Source organism: Scylla paramamosain, chromosome 39 (genome assembly GCF_035594125.1).
Source record: "Scylla paramamosain isolate STU-SP2022 chromosome 39, ASM3559412v1, whole genome shotgun sequence".
NCBI lineage: Eukaryota > Metazoa > Arthropoda > Malacostraca > Decapoda > Portunidae > Scylla > Scylla paramamosain.
This window is the reverse complement of record NC_087189.1, coordinates 10,057,227-10,080,254: the sequence shown is the minus strand read 5'-3', so window position 1 is coordinate 10,080,254 and position 23,028 is coordinate 10,057,227. Positions and strand designations below refer to the sequence as shown.

At 40.1% G+C, this 23,028-nt stretch overlaps 1 protein-coding gene across 4 annotated transcripts in view; it reads right to left on the bottom strand.

The window, feature by feature from the left end:
- The window catches only part of LOC135092158 (organic cation transporter protein-like), a 108,588-nt gene extending 86,542 nt beyond the window's left edge, over positions 1-22,046 (bottom strand). For all 4 annotated transcript variants that reach the window (XM_063990428.1, XM_063990431.1, XM_063990429.1 and 1 more), the window contains exon 1: positions 21,843-22,046. The gene's annotated coding sequence lies outside the window, so the exon portion shown is untranslated. The remainder of the gene's footprint in view (positions 1-21,842) is intronic.
- Positions 22,047-23,028: the final 982 nt, after the last annotated feature.

The window sequence follows — 23,028 nt, the reverse complement described above, 5'->3', positions numbered from 1 at the left end:
AAAGACGGCTCTTTTCGTGTTGTAGTTGATTTTCGGAGAATTGACGCTATGACCATCCCTGATCATTATCCTCTTCCTGTTTTAAGTGACCTATTGCAGTTCATCGGGAAAGATAACATTATTTTCATTACTCGATCTCAAATCAGGTTTCTGGCAAATTCTACTGGATTCTAGTAGCCATGAGATTACTGCTTTTTCTACGCCACCAGGTCATGAATAGCTCCGTGCCCCAATGGGTTTACGTACCTCGTCCCTGACGTGCCAGCGACTTATTAATAGTCTTTTCAAGGTCTTATTGGCGATGATTTGTTTGCATACTTTGATGATCTGATCTTGGTGTCTCGTGATCTACAGTCCCACTGTGGCAAACAAAGTTATTTTGCCAAAAAATTCAGGAAGCAGGTCTTAAATTTAACCTACTTGAAGGTAAATTCCTTCCCTCACGCACTGAATTTTTAGATCATGTATTTGACAGGGATGGCATTCACACTACCGATGCTAAATTTCGAATAGTTTAAGATTTTTCTATCCCAAAATCAGTAAACTACTTGGTTTCTTTCCTCGGCCTTGCAGGTTATTACCGTACATTAATCAGAGACGTTGCATCCATTGCGTCGCCTCTCACGCGCCTTCTCAAAAAGGATGTCTCTTTCATATGGCACGACGCCAAGGAAACAAGCTTTCACGGACTCAAACATGCACTCATTCATGCTCCAGTCCTAGCCTTTCCAGATTACAGTCTGCCTTTTACATTGTTCACCGATGCAAGTGCTTTAGGTGTAAGCGCTGTTGTAATGCAGCAGACTGAGAGTTCTTGTACTCCACGTACCGAAGTCTTCAACAGAGTCTGCTAAATATCTGGAAAATACTCTGCACCTTCCCTACCTGTCTTAACCCATGATGGGAGGACGGTGGCAGACCCAAAGACAGTTGGCGACCTGGGTGCTGAGCACTTTGCAATTGTCTCAAGAAAGAATCCAACTACACCTATGGCACTTCATCGTGATTTGGAATCTGCTGGCATCAATTTTGCCTCCCCTGGTAAAAAGTCTTATAAGGTCCCATTTTCTTTGAGCTACGCATGTCCCAGTAGCATAATTCATCCCCAGGTACCGATGTCATCCCATATTCCTTTTTGCCCCACATGTGCGATGAAACCTTCACCTTTTTGCTCGACCTCTATAACTATATTTGGAATACCGGTGAATACCTATACCCTGGAATACCGATCTCCCTGGGGTGTTGTTGTAATTATCCCTATTTCAAAACCTGAAAAAGATCATCATCTAACGACCAATTATCGCCACATTTCTTTAACTGCATGCATTTGTAAATTGCTGGAAAAGATGGTGAATGTTAAGCTTATGTGGTACTTGGAGAGAGGCAAATACTTGTCTCCTATTCAGTACGGTTTTAAGAAAATGAAGTTTACGACTGATGCTTTATTGTACCTGGACCCTTTGATTTGTGAGGCATTTTCTAATAAGCATCACCATGTAACAGGCCTTTTTATTTAGAGAAACCATACGACACAGCCTGGCGTCATGACATTTTTACTTAGTTTTTTTTTTTTTTTTTTTTTTTCGAGTTTGGTCTCCGTGGCCGAATCCCTTTTTTTATACAACAGTTTTTATCTTGTCTTTTTTTTTTTTTTTGGTACAGATTGGTGGCGATCTGTCAGGAGTTTACCCACTTGAAGATGGCGTGCTGCAACGAAGTATACTTAATGTCACACTTTTCGCTGTAGCTATAATATATATATATATATATATATATATATATATATATATATATATATATATATATATATATATATATATATATATATATATATATATATATATATATATATATATATATATATATATATATATATATATATATATATATATATATATATATATATATATATATATATATATATATATATATATATATATATATATATATATATATATATAAATGTCATTGGTGTACTTCCGGAAGGAGTTCGTGGTAGCTTATATGTCGATGACCTGTCTATCTCCTTTTCTGCGGCGCGCATGTCATTGATTGAGAGGAAGCTGCAGTTGGCAATCAATTTGATTTGTAAGTGGGCCGCAAGCCAGGAGTCGTGTACTGGCAGTTTTCGCGAGTATCGATCTACCCTCCTGTTTATAATAAAAACTTATTTCCACGGTATGAGTCTCGAGATTTATTTTTGAAACATTGTTCGACACACTCTTGCTCCATCCCAGTCTACAAAGATAGTTCAAGGTTCGATGCAGGAGTGAGATACAGTGCTGCATTCCCTTCCTTCTCGAGGCGGCAGCCTTCCGAGAGTTGCTTCCGTTTTTATGGTAGAGTTCTATGCCATTATTCTTGCCATTGTCAGTTTTAAGCTTTACTGTTTTTTAGTGACTCTCGTAGTGCGTTGAATTATTTTATTTAATTTCTTCCTCCCCTAATTTTATCTATTTTAGAGTGGATTCACCTGCTTCCACGCAGAGGATATCACATAGCATTTTCTTGGGTACCGCACATGTGGGAGTTCATGGGAATACAAGGGCGATAGGCTGGCTGAAAAGGCAGCGACTCGAGTTGCTCCTCCTACCCCGATTCCCTTTCATGATTTATTCTCCAGTAAATGGGTGGCAGTTCTTGCCAGTTCTGTAACTTTCCGCCCATTGACTATGTCCGTGTGCAGGGACCCCGCTCAAGAGACTGCACTGGCCAGTCTCCGAACGGGTCGCACACGTCTCACTCATGGTTACCTCATGTTCCAGGAAACTCAGTCATTTTGTGGTGATTGCTTACTTCCCCTTACAGTCCGACACTTACTAGTGGAGTGTCCTAGCCTAGTGGAACTACGGGAGTGATATCTTTTCTGTTTTTTTTTTTTTTTTTTTTTATGTAGAAGGGACAGCGGCCAAGGGTAACAAGAATTCAATAAAAGAAAAAAAAGCCCACTGAGATGCCAGTCCTCGAATAGGATCCAAAGCGGTGGTCAAAAATTTAAACTTCCCTCTTACAGGAATTCAAGTCATAGGAAGGTGGAAATACAAAAGCAGGTTCAAGAGTTTACCAGAGAAAGGGATGACTGATTAAGAATACTAGTTAATTCTTGCATCAGAGAGGTGGACAGAATAGGGGTGAGAGAAAAAAAAGAAAGTCTTCTGCAGTGAAGCCACGAGAGGAGAGGAAGCAGTTAGCAAGACCAGAAGAGCAGTTAGCATGAAAATAGCGGTAGAAGACAGCTAGAGATGTAACACTGCGGCGATGAGAAAGAGACTGAAGACAGTCAGTTAGAGGAGAGTAGTTGATGAGACGAAAAGCTTTTGATTACACCCTGTCTAACAGAGCGGTATGAGAGGAACCCTCCCCTCATCCTAGACATGTGAAGCATACTCCATACATGGACGGATATGGCCATTGTACAGAGTTAGTAGCTGGGTGGTTGAGAAAAACCGGTAGAGACGTCTCAGAACACCTAACTTCATAGAAGCTGTTTTAGCTAGAGATGAGATACAAAGTTTCCTGTTTAAATTATAAGAAAAGGGCAGACCGAGGATGTTCAGTGTAGAGGAAGGGGACAGTTGAGTGTCATTGAAGAAGAGAGGATAGATGTCTGGAAGGCTGTGTTGAGTTGATGGATGGAGGAATTGAAGATTTGAGAAATTGAACAATACCAAATTTGCTCTGCCCCAATCGGAAATTTTAGAGAGGTCAGAAGTCAGTGCTTCCTCGTGAACTGTTTACGTATTGAAGGGTTGGACGTCTACGAAAAGACGTGGAAAAGTGCATGGTGGTATCATCAGCGTAGGAGTAAATAGGATAAGAAATTTGGTTTACATTGATAAATAACAGGAAGAGAGTGGGTGACAGGACAGAAAACTGAAGAACACCATTATTAATAGATTTAGGAGAATAATGACACTTAAGATTAAGGGCACTTAAGATGAAGTTGCAGAAAGAAGGACAGAAGCTGTAGGAGGGTAGTTTGGAAATCAAAGCTTTGTACCAGACTCTATCAAGAGCTTTTGATATATCTAAAACAAGAGCAAAAGTTTCACTAAAGTCTCTAAAGAGGATGACCAAGACTCAGTAAGGAAAACCAAAAGATCAAAATTAAAGAGGCCTTGACGGATCCCCCATACTGGCGATAAGGTAGAAATTTGTGAAGTGATAGATGTTTAAGTATCTTCCTGTTGAGGATAAATGAATAAATAAAAATTTAGATAGGCAGGAAATTAAAGTAATAGGATGGCAGTTTAAGGGACTTCAATGATCACCCTTTTTTTAGGAAGAGTCTGACTGTGGGCTAACTTCCAGTAAGAAGGAAAGGTGCATGTTGACACAGTTGAAAGAGTATGACTAGGCAATGCACAAGTACGGAGGCACAGTTTCGGAGAACAATAGGAGGGAGCCCATCAGATCCATAAGCTTTCCGAGGATTTAGGCAATCGAATAGATGGAAAACATCATTGCGAAGAATATTAATAGGTAACATGAAGTACTCAGAGGGTTGAGAGGAAGGACCCAGACCTGAATCATCCAAGAGTTCTTAGCAAAGGTTTGAGTGGTGCCATCTGTTATTTTCTTTCTATTGTTATGTTCTTGTTATTTCTTTCTATTGTTATGTTCTTGTTATTTTTAACCTGGAAAAAAAAGGGTATATGACAAAGACAACAGGCTCGCTCTCTCACCATCTTCAGTTCAAAGTCACATATTTATTTACCCACCTTCCTTGACTATTTTATAGAACGTATAAACTGTGGACATGTTCCATTGATCAAACCAAGCATTAAAAGTCTACACGAAGCTTATGTCATCGTTATAATGAACGAAAAAGGCTATGATGTTTGCGATCGGTGGCAGAGAGTGGGATTGGAGTTACAAAACACAACTATTCTTAAGCTATTTACTCTTATTTTTTCCATCTCCGGCTATCCCACGGTAGTTATAGGCTGTGGCCATCTTCCCTTGATCACTAACATGCATTAGAAGTCCACAGAAAGCTCTTGTTATCGTTATGTTGACCACGAAAAGGAAAGAGTGAGTCAGGAGTGAATAATAGGTATAATGAAAAACATTGTGCCACCACATGCCTGCATTCCATTTGACTTTGACACACAAACACACACACACACACACACACACACACACACACACACATGATTTGTATAAAAGCCCCCACTCTGAATTACTTTAAGTATTCAATTTGGCACGGCGGTTACGACATGATGACACTCGTCTGTTGCACGTAGCTTGTCCCAAATGTTTTTCACATGCGAAATAACATTTTCTTTGCTCCTGATGACACTCCCGTCCCATTCCCTCGTCATTGCTGCCCACAAGTGTTCGACTGGCATCATGGGTGGCCATGAGATCCTAACGGCCTCAGGATGGTGCCTGAACAACTCCTCCACCTCTTTGGAGTTGTGGACTGGAGCGTTGTCCATGGCTATATATATGGGCAGTGGTTCAGAAGTGAGCATGGCTCAGACTGATGGCAGCATGATGTCCTGCAGTATCTGGACGAATTGTTGAGTGGTGAGGCGTTCCTAGATGACAGTCAGCTCACCATGGCCGCTGGCTGACATCCAGCCCCACAGTCCTGTTGGAATTCTCACGCTCCGTCGTGAGGGCTGGATGTTCTCTGCATTATACTTTTTTTTTTTTTTTTATGTCGAAGGGACATTGGCCAAGGGCAACAAAAATCAAATAAATAAATAACTAAAAGCCAACTGAGATGCCAGTCCCAGAAAAGAGTCCAAAGCGGTAGTCAAAAATTGAATGATAAGTGTCTTGGAGCCTCCCTCTACAAGGAATTCAAGTCAAAGGAAGGTGGAAATACAGAAGCAGGCAGCGAGTTCCTGAGTTTACCAGAGAAAGGGATCAATGACAGAGAATACTGGTTAACTCTTGCATTGGAGAGGTGGACAAAATAAGGGTGATAGAAAGAAGAAAGCCTTGTGCAGCGATGCCGCGGGAGGAGGGGGGGCATGCAGTTAGCAAGATCAGAAGAGCAATTAGCATGAAAATAGCGGTAAAAGACAGCTAAAGATGCAACAGTGCAGCGATGAAAGACAGGCAGAAGACAGTCAGTTAGAGGAGAGGACTTGATGAGACGAAAAGCTTTTGATTACACCCTGTCTAGAAGAGCGATATGAGTGGAACCCCCCCCAGATATGTGAAGCGTATTCCATACATGGACGGATAAGGCGCTTGTACAGATTTAGCAGCTTGAGGAATGAGAGAGAAAAAAAAAAAAAACTGGCGGATACGTCTCGGAACACCTAACTTTATAGAAGCTGTTTTAGCTAGAGATGAGATGTGAAGTTTCCAGTTCAGATTATAAGTAAAGTACAGACCGAGATGTTCAGTGTAGAAGAAAGGGACAGTTGAGTGTCACTGAAGAAGAGGGGATAATTATCTGGAAGAATGTATCGAGTTGATAGATGAGGAATTGAATTTTTGAGGCTCTGAAACAATTCCAAGTTTGCTCTGCCCTAATCAGAAATTTTAGAAAAAAATCAGAAGTAAGGCGTTCTGTGGCTTCCCTGCGTGAAATGTTTACTTCCTGAAGGCTTGGACGTCTATTGAAAGACGTGGAAAAGTGCAAGGTGGTATCATTAGCGTAGGAGTGGATGGGACAAGAAGTTTGGTTTAGAAGGTCATTGATGAATAATAAGAAGAGAGTGGGTGATAGGACAGAACGCTAAGGAACACCACTGCTAATAGATTTAGGAGAAGAACAGTAACCGTTTACCACAGCAGCAATAGAATGGTTAGAAAAAAAAAAAAAACCTGAGATGGAGTTACAAAGACAAGGATAGAAGCCATAGGAGGGTAGTTTGGAAATCAAAGCTTTATGCCAGAATCTATCAAAAGCTTTTGATATGTCCAAGGCAACAGCAAACATTTCACCAAAATTTTTAAAAGAAGATGACCAAGACTCAATAAGGAAATCCAGAAGATGACCAGTAGAGCGGCCTTGACGGAAGCCATATTGGCGATCAGATAGAAGGTTGTGAAGTGATGGATGTTTAAGAATCTTCCAGTTGAGGATAGATTCAAAATCTTTAGATTGGCAAGAAATTAAACCTATAGGACGGTAGTGTAAAGGATTAGAACAGTCATCCTTTTTAAGAACACGCTAAATGTAGACAAACTTCCAGCAAGAAGGAAAGGTAGATGTTGACAGGCAGAGTTGATAGAGTTTGACTAGGCAAGGTGCAAGCACGGAGGCAAAGTTTCGGAGAACAAACATCATTGCGAAGAATTTTAATAGGTAGCATGAAGTAGTCATGGGGTAGAGGAGAGGGAGGAACAAGCCCTGAATCGTACAAGGTAGAGTTTTTTTTAGCAAAGCCTTGAACGAAGAGTTCAGCTTTAGAGATAGATGTGATAACAGTGGTGCTATCCGGTTGAAATAAAGGAGGGAATGAAGAAGAAACAGATTTATTGGAGATATTTTTGGTTAGATGCCAGAAGTCACGACGGAAGTTAGATCTTGAAAGAATTTGACACTTTCTGTTAATGTTTTTGGCTAGTTAGAGAACAGATTTGGCATGATTCCGGGCAAACATATAAGTGGATGAGATTCTGGTGATGGAAGGCTTAAGTACCTTTTGTGGGCCACCTCTCTATCATGTATACCACGAGAACAAGCTGTGTTAAACCAATGTTTGGAAGGTTTAGGTTGAGAAAAAGAGGAGGAATGTACGTTTTGGAGGAAACAAACGGATAAGAGAGGATGACTGCATAAACATAAGGATTAGAGGTCAGGAAAATGTCAAGAATGTTGGGCGTATCTCCAAGACGGTCAGGAATACGAGTAGGGTGTTGCACCAATTGCTCTAGATCGTGGAGGATAGCAAAGTTGAAGGCTAGTTCACGAGGATGGTCAGTGAAGGGAGCGGAAAGGCAAAGCTGGTGGTGAACATTGAAGTCTCCAAGAATGGAGATCTCTGGAAAATCAGAATGTGTTTCACTTTGGAAGTTAAGCAGTCAAGGAATTTCTTATAGTCAGAGGTGTTAGGTGAGAGGTATAAAGCACAGATAAATTTAGTTTGAGAGCGACTCTGTAGTCTTAACCAGATGGTGGAAAACTCGGAAGAATCAAGAGCGTGGGCACGAGAGCACACAAACGCAATATCCAGCTTTGGATTGAAAACGAGGATAGAGTAAATAGGAAACAGAAAAGGGGCTACTGTTAGTTGTCTCAGACACCTGAGTTTCAGTGAGGAAAAGATGAGGTTTAGAAGAGGAGGGGTGCTGTTCTACAGATTGAAAATTAGATCTTAGACCGCGAATGTTGCAGTAGTTAATGAAGAAAAAGTTGAGGGGGGTGTCAAGACACTTGCGGTCGTTATCAGAAGAACAGTCCGACCTGGGAACATTTGTGGTCCTCTCCCCAGATGGGGACCTCAAGATTTGTAATTACTCATTTGGTCATGTTAATACAGTAGGCGATATAAATATTGGCAGCGTCAGCTTTTAAGCTAGCACGGTGAAACAAATGTGATGGAATAATAAATAAGTAGTATTTCATTTTAGTACTGTGTCGTCATCGTCTTGCGTCCAATTCATCCTTTCATGCACAAAGAAACATTGTTTGTCATCATTTTTCATTGTGGATAGAGTGTTTTCTGCTAACATCGTGAGCTACAGTGTGAATAGCGCTGCTTTTCGCTTTGTAAACATAAGCAAATTGATTCCCGGAGCAAACAATATAAACTCTAGTCTATTATTTACTTTTTTGCTTATTTGGAAACGCTGTGTGAGTAACGGACGCAATGACATCTGTCATTTGCTTGTGTATCTCAAGGTCACTCGGTGATCCCACAGAGCCCGTGAAAGAAGGAGTTACCGCTCGTGACTATTCGCGATTATTAGCGACTACAATTGTGATTCCCGCTATGTTTCCTCTCCTACGAAGTATGAGGAAGTATAGACCAGTAACGAGTGGTGATATCAGTGCTATTTCGCCACTCCACAAGGAGGGACACTATGTGAAATATACTGCAGAAAGCACGGTAGAGAATAGAGAGCATCCTATCATATATAAAAGAGTGCATTTAACGTAAAGGAATGCCGACAAAGTATTAAGATTAAGGTAAGTAATCATTATTTTATTGTATGCCATCACATTTGTTCCACCGCATTTTTCTTGCGAGTTGACGCAGATCAATTTTGTTACCTTCAACAAAAGATATTTCTTAACATAAGAGAGAGAGAGAGAGAGAGAGAGAGAGAGAGAGAGAGAGAGAGAGAGAGAGAGAGAGAGAGAGAGAGAGAGAGAGAGAGAGAATATCATTATGATACGCGCGGGAGTGCGGTGTGTGTGTGTGTGTGTGTGTGTGTGTGTGTGTGTGTGTGTGTGTGTGTGTGTGTGTGTGTGTGTGTGTGTTAGAGATGGAATTAATGTTTATTTTTTAAATTCGCGGATACGAATATTCTGTTTTAATATTCGCAAAGGCGAATAATATTGCAATACCGTAATATATAATTTCTGAATACCATAGCTAAATTGTATAACCATATGGGGATTTTACATCAGTCAGACACATATGATTTCTAATTCCTTTACTCCCATACTCGCATGTGATATATGTTTTCGTGTTTATCAGCCTCTCTTCCCTTCCCATCCTTCCCATCCTTTCCCTTCCTTTTCTTTTCCCGTATGGTATTATTCTACCTTCCTTCCTTCATTCATTCCTTGTCCTCTCTTCCTCTTCCTTTTCATTCCTTTCTGGTTCCTTTCTAAAATAAGTGTGTGTGTTTGTGTGTGTGTGTGTGTGTGTGTGTTTTGTGACCTGTCGTCTATCCTCCTTCACGCATGGCCACACATAATAATACATTATTACATACTAAGGATTATAGACATTACACAGTGTACATATGTGAGTGTGTGTGTATATATATTAGGGCTGGGCGGGAACCGGTTCCGAAATCGGTTCCGACGGTCCCGCTAGGCCTTGCTTGGAATCGGTTCCGAGTCTTGGAGCCGGTTCGCCTTAACGTTTCCTCGTGAGTACTGATGTCTGATACTCATGAGTTACAAATCACAAACAGTTATGCAGTGTTTAAAATATGTGATCATGAATATTATTCTGGAAATTTTGCAAATGCATCTACAAGTGAACGAAATGGAGTATAAAGAAATGATACATGAATAGTGTCCCTTCATCCAGTATTCAAAGAAATCGCATGAATGATATGGAAATATTTCGCTCATGATGGCCAATAGTATACACTGGTTTAGTATTGCCATATGCGTAATAGTTTCTTAACACTCCGACTGGTAGATGTCCTGTGACGTCATGACAGGGTATAAATAGTGGTGCGCGGCCTCGAATTACATTTTTTAATTGCCACCACATACAGCAGATACCGGGCTCCCACTCACCAGCCTTAAACACAAACATACCAGGTTACATAATGGCAGACCTCAGTGCCAGACACACAGCATTCAGACACTCCAACAACAACCAACACGGAGACGAACTCCTACAACTCACACAACTGAAACGCCTCCGTTTCCTTGGGCCCGACTTTCCTGCCTGCTTTTCCCACAATGGGACTGGCAGGCCGGACCTCATCCTCTCCAATCCCTACCTTTTCAACACCACATCACCCCACGGACTCCTCTGTGGCTCGGACCACGTCCCCCTAATCCTTAAAATATCCTCCAACCTCATATCCATCCCATCCCCACCTGTCCCCGACTACCGCTCCGCCGACTGGGAGAGCTTCAAGGAAACACTTACAGACTTACACCGACCAACGCAGCTCTAAGGCTAACCCTATACAAAAATAGACAGTGCCTTAGAGATGCTACACAATGACATTCTAACATCAGCCAACAGACACATACCAGAGAAACAACACGAAATTCACATAGACTTTAGACCTTCCATAAGAACACAAAGATTACTAGTATGTTACAGAACACGTTTTCTATAAAACATGCAAAACCACATACCCATTTACAGAGACATCAGTATTCTCCGCACACACATAATAAACAGCCGTTAATAGCATTGTAGCATACTTAAATTTCAACAAGCCCTGCTAAAAAACAACTCTTGTTACTAAAGATGTCAAAAAAGCATTTGACACTGTTTGGCACATTGGATTAAAACACAGAATTTGTAACAACTTCAAGCTACCTCTTTTAACACAACGAATGTTAAGTAGTTTTTTTGGAAGAGAGACAGACGAGAATCCTTTACCAGGGCATCTTTTCGGCATTTCTTACCCCTCATGCTGTACTCTCCCCTGCCCTTTTCAATATGTATACATCTGACCTGCCTCCCCCCCATTCCATAATGACTCATTGACTATTCAATACGCATACGATGTAACACAATTGGCCAGTGCCGGGTCGTTAGATCTGCTCACAGAGAAAATTCAATGGGAACTAATGGCAACTTGCCTATGGGAGATGAAATGGCAAATTCTCTCTCACCCCGAAAAATCTATGGTCATATATTTCAACATTAAAAAAGTCAGCCCCGCCAAATTTCACTGTACAAAATTGTCAAAAACCCCACCCCAATCCCCATCAGTAGCAACAACAAAATGCTTGGCCTCACCATCGATAATTACCTCAGATTAAACATCCACATAAAGCAAAGAGCAGCCATAGCCGCCAGGGCCCTGAGCAACCTGGAAAGATTTCGCGATAGCAGCACGAAAACAAAACTTCACCTCTACAAAACCTTCATTCTCCCTCTGCTAACCTACTGCCCTCTTGCCCTCTCTCTTTCTGCTCCCTCTAACCTCTCAAAACTTGAGGGTCAAAATTCGTTTCGTTCTTGGGACGAAATGGTTCGACTTCCGGACCTCTCTCTCTATTCACGAAGAGTCCAACACCCCCTACTTAACGTAAGAGACTACAATAGAGTTGAGAAACAACTAAACTCCTTCTCAGACAGACACACGATCACATAAAACTTCATAAATAACCTCCCCCAAGCTTACTGTCACCTGCCCCGAACCAACCTCATTGACCCTCCCACTGACCTCCTAATTCCATGCTTTAAATAATAGACTCCTCTGTCTTTCAATGTCTCTATACCCCTCTACCACTCATGGTGTCTGAGTGGCATCATTGTCGCACTCTCGTTCACGTGGACAGACCCGTGTGCCAACACCTAGCCGTTTTTCATATTTTTTTTGTCTTATGGCTTAATGTTCATATTTTTGTCTTTATGCATTATTTTTCTGTCTCGCAGCATAGGTTCTAAGGAGGCACTGGACCGCTCCTTGGAAAGGGATGTGACAAAAACACACTACCATTAACATCCCATGCATCTGACCGAGGGAGTGGGCGCGTGTGCCAATACCTAGTGTTTTTTTTTTTTTTTTTTTGCCTTATGGCTTTGTATTCATATTTTTTTGATTTGATGCATTATTTTTCCGTCTCGCAGCCTAGGTTTTAAGGAGGCACCGGACCACTTCCAGAGGTGGCCTACAAAAGGGCCTTCCATCACCAGAATCTCATGCACTTTATATTTCTGCACGGAACCATACGAAGTCTGTTCTCCAACTACCCAAAAACTCCTTCATTAAGAGAAAGTATCAAAATCTTTCAAAATCTAACTCCCCTCGAGACTTCTGGCATCTAGACAAAAATAATTTCAATAACTTTGCTTCTTCTTCCTTTCCTCCTATATTTCAACCAGATGCCACAACTGCTATCAAATTTATTTCTAAAGCTGAACTCTTCACTCAAACCTTTGCTAAACACTCTACCTTGGACGATTCTGGGCTTGTTCTTCCCTCTCCTCCACCCTCTGACTACTTCATGCTACCTATTAAGATTCTTCGCAATGATGTTTTCCATGCCCTCGCTGGCCTAAACCCTCGGAAGGCTTATGGACCTGATGGGGTCCCTCCTATTATTCTCCGAAACTGTGCCTCCGTGCTTGCACCTTGCCTAGTCAAACTCTTTCAACTCTGTCTGTCAACATCTACCTTTCCTTCTTACTGGAAGTTTGCCTACATTCAGCCTTTTCCTAGAAAGGGTGACCGTTCTAATCCCTCAAACTATCGTCCTAGTGCTTTAATTTCTTACCTGTCTAAAGTTTTTGAATCTATCCTCAACAGGAAGATTCTTAAACATCTATCACTTCACAGCCTTATATCTGATCGCCAGTATGGGTTCCGTCAAGGCCGCTCTACTGATGATCTTCTGGCTTTCCTTACTGAGTCTTGGTCATCCTCTTTTAGAGATTTTGGTGAAACTTTTGCTGTTGCCTTGGACATATCAAAAGCTTTTGATAGAGTCTGGCACAAAGCTTTGATTTCCAAACTACCCTACTACGGCTTCTATCCTTCTCTCTGTAACTTCATCTCAAGTTTCCTTTCTGACCGTTCTATTGCTGCTGTGGTAGACAGTCACTGTTCTTCTCCTAAATCTATTAACAGTGGTGTTCCTCAGGGTTCTGTCCTGTCACCCACTTTCTTCTTATTATTCATTAGTGATCTTCTAAACCAAACTTCATGTCCTATCCACTCCTTCGCTGATGATATCACCCTGCCCTTTTCGACGTGTTTTCATAGACATCCAACCCTTCAGGAGGTAAATATTTCACGCAGGGAAGCCACAAAACGCTTGACTAAAATTTCTGATTGCGGCAGAGCAAACTTGGCATTGTTCAATGCCTCAAAAACTTAGTTCCTCCATCTATCAACTCGACACAACCTTCCAGACAACTATTCCCTCTTCTTCAATGACACTCAATTGTCTCCCTCTTCTACATTGAACGTCCTCGGTCTGTCCTTTACTTATAATCTGAACTGGAAACTTCACTTCTCATCTCTAGCTAAAACAGCTTCTATGAAGTTAGGTGTTCTGGGACGTCTCCGCCAGTTTTTCTCACTCCTCCAGCTGCTAACTCTGTAGAAGGGCCTTATCCGTACATGTATGGAGTATGCTTCACATGTCTGGGGGGGGGATTCCACTCATACCGCTCTTCTAGACAGGGTGGAATCAAAAGCTTTTCGTCTCATCAACTCCTCTCCTCTAACTGACTGTCTTCACCCTCTTTCTCACCGCCGCAATGTGGCATCTCTAGCTGTTTTCTACCGCTATTTTCATGCTAACTGCTCTTCTGATCTTGCTAACTGCATGCCTCCCTTCCTCCCATGGCTTGCCTGCACAAGACTTTCTTCTTTCTCTCACCCTTATTCTGTCCACCTCTCTATCGCAAGAGTTAACCAGTATTCTCAATCACTCATCCCTTTCTCTGGTAAACTCTGGAACTCCCTGCCTATATTTCCACCTTCCTATGACTTGAATTCCTTCAAGAGGGAGGTTTCATGACACTTATTCATCAATTTTTGACTAATGCTTTGACTCTTTTATGGGACTGGCATTTCAGTGGGCATTTTTTTTCTATTGGATTTTTGTTGCCCTTGGCCAGTGTCCCTCCTACATAAAAAAAAAAAAAAAATGAGAGGTGGGTAGCAGAATATCCATGGATTAGAGATCCGAGTAAGTTGCCTAATAACTATTCGGTAGCTTTTGCCAGATTGGTATCAAAAGAACGGAGACTGAACAAGCTAGGCATCAGTTACACAAACCAGTATAGCGACCAGATTCAAAACATGATAGATAGAGGAGCTGCACGTAGACTGACTGATGAAGTCAGTCTACGATGAAGAGATGTTTTACCTTCCTCCTCATGAGGTACACAAAGCTGATTCGAGGTCAACACCAGTGAGAATACATGGGTTTCTCACTCAATAAATTCTTTGCTAAAGGGCTTTTGCTAAAGAGATCTGTTGGATTAATGGGAGATGTAAGTAAGATGTATAACTCGGTTCATTTATCTCTATTAGATCAACACTGCCATAGATTTTTATGGCATGAGATGAACATCAACGAAAACCTGGCCAGTATGCTCTAACAACGGTTGGTTACATTTGGTGACATGCCGGGAGGAGCAATTGCTATGATGACTCATCAGAAAACTGCGCAAATGTCAAATGATTGTCATAGAGCCATGATACTCATCGAAGCTAATTCATATGTAGATGATTTGCTAACAAGTGTGAATTATTATACTGAAGCAAGTAGCATGGTGCAGGAAGTAGAAAAGGTACTAAGAAGAGGAGGCTTCAAAATTAAGGAACGGGTGGTATCAGGCGAAAGGGAGTTACCACCTTCATATTCAAACTTTGTAGGCACAGAGGAGGAAAAGGTGTTAGGCATAAGTTGGAACCCGCTGAAAGGTTTTTCTATTTCAAGGTACATTTGAAATTTTCGAAAAGGGTAAAAAAATCGGTTGATTGGACCAGATTTTACAAGAAAAGAAACTGACACACAACTGCCATTGAAACTGACAAAGAGAATGCTTCTTAGACAGGCAGCCAGTATTTATAACACATTAGGTCTGATAACCCCCTTTACCAGCAGGGCTAAACTTTTAATGAGAGAATTGGTATTGCGTACAAACCATGACGAAAGACTTGGCTGGGATGATAATATTAGCCCTTCTGCATATAGTAAGTGGAAATCGTTGTTCAAGGAAATGTTCGAGCTTGAATCTCTGAAGTTTAACAGATGTATAAAACCTCAGAATGCAATTAGAAACCCTAAGCTAATAATATTTACTGATGAGAGCACATAGGCATTTGAAACTGTTGCATATGCAAGATGGCAGCTGTCTGACGGCAACAACAGTAGAAGTCTTATTGCGTCAAAGAGCAAATTGGCACCAGCTCGCCAGATCACAATGCCTGGACTGGAGTTGTGTGCAGCACTATTGGCTTGTCCCCTAAGGAAGTTTATTGAAGAGATGGACAAGTAAAGGACCAGTGTAGAAGACCAGTGTAGAAGAAGGGGACAGTTGAGTGTAATTGAAGAAGGGATAGTTGTCTGGAAGGTTGTGTCGAGTTGATAGATGGAGGAATTGAGTTTTTGAGGTATTGAACAATACCAAGTTTGCTCTACCCCAATCAGAAATTTTAAAAAGATCAGAAGTCAAGCGTTCTGTGGCTTCCGTGCGTGAATTTTATACCTCCTGAAGGGTTGGACGTCCATGAAAAAAAATCGGAAAAGTGCAGGATGGTATCATCAGCATAGGAGTGGACAGGACATGAAGTCTGGTTTAGAAGATCAATAATGAATAATAAGAAGAGAGTGGGTGACAGGACGGAACCTTGAGGAACACCACTGTTAATAGATTTAGAGGAACAGTGACCGTCTACCAGAGTCAGTCAGAAATGAAACTTGAGATGAAGTTATAGAGAGAAGGATAGAAGCCATAGGAGGGTAGTTTGGAAATCAAAGCTTTGTGCCAGACTCTATCAAAAACTTTTGATATGTCCAAGGCAACAGCAAAAGTTTCACCATAATCTCTAAAAGAAGATGACCAATACTCAGTAATGAAAGCCAGAAGATCACCAGTAGAGCGGCCTCGACGGAACCCATACTGGCGATCAGATAGAAGTTTGTGAAGTGATAGATGTTTAAGAATCTTCCTGTTGATGATAGATTCAAAAACTTTAGATAGGCAGGAAATTAAAGCAATAGGACGGTAGTTTGATTGATTAGAACGGTCATAAAGGAACAGGCTGAATGTAGACAAACTTCCAGCAAGAAGGAAAGGTAGATGTTGACAGACAAAGCTGAAAGAGTTTGACTAGGCAAGGTGCAAACACAGAGGCGCAGTTTCGGAGACCAATAGAAGGGACCCCATCAGGTCCATAAGCCTTCCGAGGGTTTAGGCCAGCAAGGGCATGGAAAACATCATTGCGAAGAATTTTAATAGGTAGCATGAAGTAGTCAGAGAGTGGAGGAGAGGGGGGAACAAGCCCAGAATCGTGCAAGGTAGTGTTTTTTGGCAAAGATTTGAGCGAAGAGTTCAGCTTTAGAAATAGATGTGATAGCAGTGGTGCCATCTGGTTGAAATAAAGGAGGGAAGAAAGAAAAAGTAAAGTTATTGGAGATATTTTTGGCTAGATGCCAGAAGTCACGAGGGGAGTTAGGTCTTGTAAGGTTTTGACACTTTCTGTTAATGAAGCATTTTCTGGCTAGTTGGAGAACAGACTTGGCATGGTTCTGGGCAGAAATATAAAGTGCATGAGATTTTGGTGATGGAGGGCTTAAGTACCTTTGTGGGCCACCTCTCTATCACGTATAGCACTAGAACAAGTTGTGTAAACCAAGGTTTGGAATGTTTATGTCGAGAAAAAGAGTGAAAAATGTACGCCTCCATGCCAGACACTATCACCTCTGTTATGCGCTCAGCACACAAAGACGGGTCTCTGACACGGAAGCAGTTGTCATTCCAAGGAAAATCAACAAAATAGCTCCTCAGGTCCCCCCAACTAGCAGAGGCAAAACGCCAGAGGTACCTTCGCTTAGGGGGATCATGAGGAGGGATTGGAGCGATAGGACAAGATACAGATATGAGATTGTGATCGGAGGAGCCCAGCGGAGAAGAAAAGGTGACAGCATAAGCAGAAGGATTAGAGGTCAGGAAAAGGACAAGAATGTGGGGAGTATCTCGAAGACGGTCATGAATACCAGTAGGGTGTTGTATCAAAAAAAATAAAATAAATAAATATATATATATATATATATATATATATATATATATATATATATATATATATATATATATATATATATATATATATATATATATATATATATATATATATATGTAATTTTTTTTTTTTATGTAGGAGAGACACTGGCCAAGGGCTACAAAAATCCAATAAAAAAAATGCTCACTGAAATGCCAGTCCCATAAAAGGGTCCAAAGCGGTAGTCAAAAACTGAAGGATAAGTGTCTTGAAACCTCCCTCTTGAAGAAATTCAAGTCATAGGAAGGTGGATATAGAGAAGCAGGCAGGGAGTTCCGGATTTTACCAGAGAAGGTGATGAATATATATATATATATATATATATATATATATATATATATATATATATATATATATATATATATATATATATATATATATATATATATATATATATATATATATATATATATATATATATATATATATATATATATATATATATATATATATATATACTGTCTTTAATCCTTGACACATACTCCTTGGTGAAGTAAATTTTACTCTCTGAGATTTGGTATTTTCATCAATACTGGAGAAAATATATTCGCATATTGGAAAAAAAAAAATAAAATAAAATAAATAAATAAATAGATAAATAAAAATAAATAAATAAATAAATAAATAAATTATAATAGTAATGAATAAATAAACGGTAAAAGATTCGTGAATGCGAATTCTGAAAAAAAAAAGCCAGTATTCGTACCTACGAATGCGAATATTTGGTTAATTTCCTTTGTGTGAGTGCGTGTGTGTGCGTAGTAGTAGATTTTTTTTTTTATTATTAGAATTTTTTTTTATGTTTTTATCTTCTATTTTTTTCCAATGACTGAATCATTAATTCATGCACTAGTTTGTAAATCACTATTGGTTGAAAGTTAAATAATGTATTAGCAATATTTGTTGAAAATAATTCGTATATTAGTACTAACCTGGTGTTGCGTGGACGCCAGCAGTGTAGTTTGCCGTGGTTATCTGAGGCGAAGGTTTTCTCGTCACAGAAAATATTATTACTCAAGAACGACGTGTCCTCAGGTTAGTACTGGAAAGCGAAGCCTAAGCGTTGCTCTCTGTTGGTGTCTGTGAGGAAAGGTTTGGTGGCGGGAGTTACGTGGTGTAGCTCGGCTGCATGTAGCCGTTAGGTTAGGCTAAGGTAGGTTAGGTTAGGTTAGGTTAGGCTCACTGTCTGCACTCCCATGTTGAATCCTGTCTGAATCTTGATGGTGACAGCTGTGGTGAGCAGGTTTCTCCATGTAGTGGTGATCAGCAGTTCCTCCCTGGTGGTGTGGCAAGGAGCTCAAAATCTAAGCTGGTTTTCGAGGCTTTCTCTTTTTTGGTGTCATCGTATACAGCGTTGAACTGTTCTTTTGGTGACATTATGTATTCTTGCTATCTCCCGTGTGGACATATTGGCTGCTGCTAAAGCCATGATGGTTTGTCGGTCAGCAACTTAAGTCTCCCTCCTGCAATCCATTGTGGTGATGGTGTGCGGGCGATGACGTCTTCATCAAACGAGAGTATATATCCAAAAATTACTCCATCCTAGTTTAGAATATTGACTTCTTATGAATGTCCTGTATATTGTGCATATGTTAGATTCAACAAAGATCTTGAAAAGATCATTTCACTTTCTGTTTGAATAATATGTCGACATTTGAACGAAAACTTTTGTGTCAAAATATTTCGGCAATTCTTCGTAGGATATCATTGAATATTTCGAATTTTTTTCTGGCTTGTAAAATATATTAAATTAAGTTATGATGTAGATACAGGAAAACAATGGTACTCTTGAAAATATATACCAAACTTGCGTGAGCGAAAACAAACGTACACGGCGACATCGCTTCATACCGTGACTGTACATCTCCATGTCAGACACTATCACCACCTTTATGCGCTCAGATCACAGATCTTTGACACAGAAGCAGTAGTCATTCCATGGAAATGCTGAATAATAATTTTTCAAGTCCTCCAACTAACAGAGCCAAAATCAAGAGGCACCTCCGCTTTGGGCGATCCTGAGAAGGACAAGGGCATGTTACACTTATGAGATTGTGATCGGAGGAACCCAACGGAAAAGAAGTATAAGCAAAATGATTATAGATTAGGAAAATATCAAGAATGTTGGGCGTTTTTCCAAGGTGGTCAACAATACGATTAGGGTGCTGCGCCTATAATCTAGGTCGTGAAGGATAGAAAAAATATTGGCTAGTTCATCTTGTTGGACAGTGAAAGGAGATAAAAGGCAAAGCTGGTGGTGAACATAGGTCTTCAATTACAAAGATCTCCGCGAAAGAGAAGAAAGGCTACATGTGCTCGATTTTGGAAGCCAAGCAGTCAAACGATATGATATAGTTACATGAGTTAGGTGAGATATATACATGACATATTAATTAAGTTTCAAAATAACACTGAAGTCGGAGTTACTTGGTAGAAAATTCGAAAGACTCAAGAGCATGGGCATGAGAACAAGTTAGGTCGTTGCACACACACACACACACACACACACACACACACACACACACACACATACACACACACACACACACACACACACACACACACACACACACACACACACACAGAGATGCAACATCAGGCTTTTTAAAGTTGAAACGGAGGATATATATAGAAGAATACTGACAATGGCCTCCTGTAAGTTGCCTTAAACACCTGAGTTTCTGTGAGGAGAAGAGTGTGATATTTTGCAGAGGAGAGGTGATGTTCCATAGATTGAAATATATATCTAAGGCAGTGAATATTGCAGATGTTCAAAAAGGAAAATAATGAGAAGAGTGTCGAGACATTTTAAGTCGATACTTTAAGAACAGTCTAACCAAGGAGACCTTTATTTCCTGTTACAGTCTCTAAACAGGCACTCAGAGGCTAGTACTAGAGTCGCCAATTTTGTTGATATTGAATTGAACATTAAGGCATACGTGTGTTAGGTGCATGTATCGTTTTGTGATAGAAGAAGTCGCTACCACACAAGAAATTTCTTGCCTGGATCAGAAAAAAAAAAAAGTGATGAAGGAGCAAGGAGAGACGTGATTTTCACGAAAGAATTTCAGACCGCTTATCACTGTTTAACAAAATTTCACTTTTGTCTTGTCTTTGGCCTCACACAATAATTTTCCAGTTATTTCCATCAAAACAAAATAGAAAAAAAAAAGTTATTTTGATCCTAAAACTTTGCTTTTGTGGTTAGAATAACGAATTAACATTTTTTCCTTATGTCATTGTAATATGGATTACTACTAGTTTTCATGTCAGGTAAAGAGTTTTGAAAAATATCAATTGCTTATCTAATTGCTTTTGAAATATTGCAAATAAGCTAAAAAAAAAAAAAAATATATATATATATATATATATATATATATAGAGAGAGAGAGAGAGAGAGAGAGAGAGAGAGAGAGAGAGAGAGAGAGAGAGAGAGAGAGAGAGAGAGAGAGAGAGAGAGATTTTCTAAAGATTTTTAAATTAAAATAAGATCATTCTTGAACTGAAATTCTTGAAATTTCTCTTTTTGAAGAATTTGCTTACATTTCAGAAATCTCAAATTTTTCAGAATGTTCTATCAGACACTTTTAGAAGTTTCTAGAACATTTTAGAACATTCTATTCAATGTAAAGATTTCCAGAATATTCTAGAACTTTCTAGAATACAGTAGTAATATGTAGAAATGTCAAAAAATTTCTAGAATCTACAAAAATCTAGAATGAATATTCAAAAGTAGGTTCAAGAATATTCTAGAAAGACTGGGAACATTCTAGAACACATTCTGGAAAGACTAGGAATGTTCTAGACTACTACATGACAGTATAAAAATAGGGGTTTGCAGACCACCAATCAGTTCTGATTTGGCTCCTTGAGAAGACACGTCAAAAGACGTAAAATGGCATCAAGAGGTTGCAATCATTCTCCAGATGCATTCTGTTATATATGTGGTCAATTCATCAAGACATGAGCAAAGAAGTCCTCTGTGTCCTCAGGATGTGAAAAAATAGTGAAATTTAGCTATTTTGGGGCAGGAAATCATTCTAAAACCCACAAAAGCAAAAGTTTGACAGGAATAATGTACATTTCCTATTGTTTTGCAATTTTAAAAAAGTTGGAAAATAACACTTATAAAAGCTTGTCAAAGACAAAAGTCATAATGAATAATATAAAAATGAATAATAATAATAATGAAAAAAAATATAGACACGTTACAAACTTTATTCCTAACTAAAAACTCAGCAGCATGTGCTTACCAGGGTATTCACAGTGACGTTAGTCCAGGAAGCTGCATCTGCGTGACCTGCAGCTCTTCTGAGTGGAGATCACCTGTGCAAAGTCAGGACAGACGCACTCACTGGGTTATTTGAGTTTCGTGACGAAAATAGACTCCATGCAAATCTAACAGCAAAGCAGCGCGAGGCCCGTGCTTGACAGCGAGGCGTGAGGCACAGACAAAAGCTTGCAAGTGTGGCAGTTTAGGAATGCGTCACATCTGGCAACCAAGCTACGCCTTTAACATTTGGCAGAATATCAGAAGTGGAAGGAAGGCCAGACAACAATAGACAGCACTAAAATAGCTACTGATGAGTGGCTCATCCACACGATTTAGTACTTCCATATATCGTAGTTTCATTTTTCATCTTCATCTTCCATTTATAATAACACTCTGAGAGAGAGAGAGAGAGAGAGAGAGAGAGAGAGAGAGAGAGAGAGAGAGAGAGAGAGAGAGAGAGAGAGAGAGAGAGAGAGAGAGAGAGAGAGAGAGAGAGAGAGAGAGAGAGAGAGAGAGAGAGAGAGAGAGAGAGAGAGAGAGAGAGAGAGAGAGAGAGAGAGAGAGAGAGAGAGAGAGAGAGAGAGAGAGAGAGAGAGAGAGAGAGAGAGAGAGAGAGAGAGAGAGAGAGAGAGAGAGAGAGAGAGAGAGAGAGAGAGAGAGAGAGAGAGAGAGAGAGAGAGAGAGAGAGAGAGAGAGAGAGAGAGAGAGAGAGAGAGAGAGAGAGAGAGAGAGAGAGGTACAAAGGAATACAAAAGTAAAGCCAAACAGCAACAGACCTTTTGGTTCTTGCGAGGCTGTTTGGTAACTACTACTAACTAGCTACAGGGAAGAGAGACAGGACAGCATAGCAGAAGGCTCCTCGTCACCCACCACTCCCTCCAGCTTGCGCTGGCATGGAAATAGTTGGGGAAAGTACGATGCAGTATGAAAAAAACTGACATGGAATTTTCATAAGAAAGAATGAAAAGAAGTTCTACTATTCACCCTACGAGTAATAAGCAATTATTCCGAAAAGAAAAGGGCTTGTTGGGGATTTACTTTTAAATATTTGTCTATTTTATTTTTTAATGATTCAATAGAGTTGCTGTTTACGATTTTTGCAGGAAATTTATTCCATACATTTACTGTACGATTAAAGAAAGATGTTTGGCCTCGAGGGAATTAAA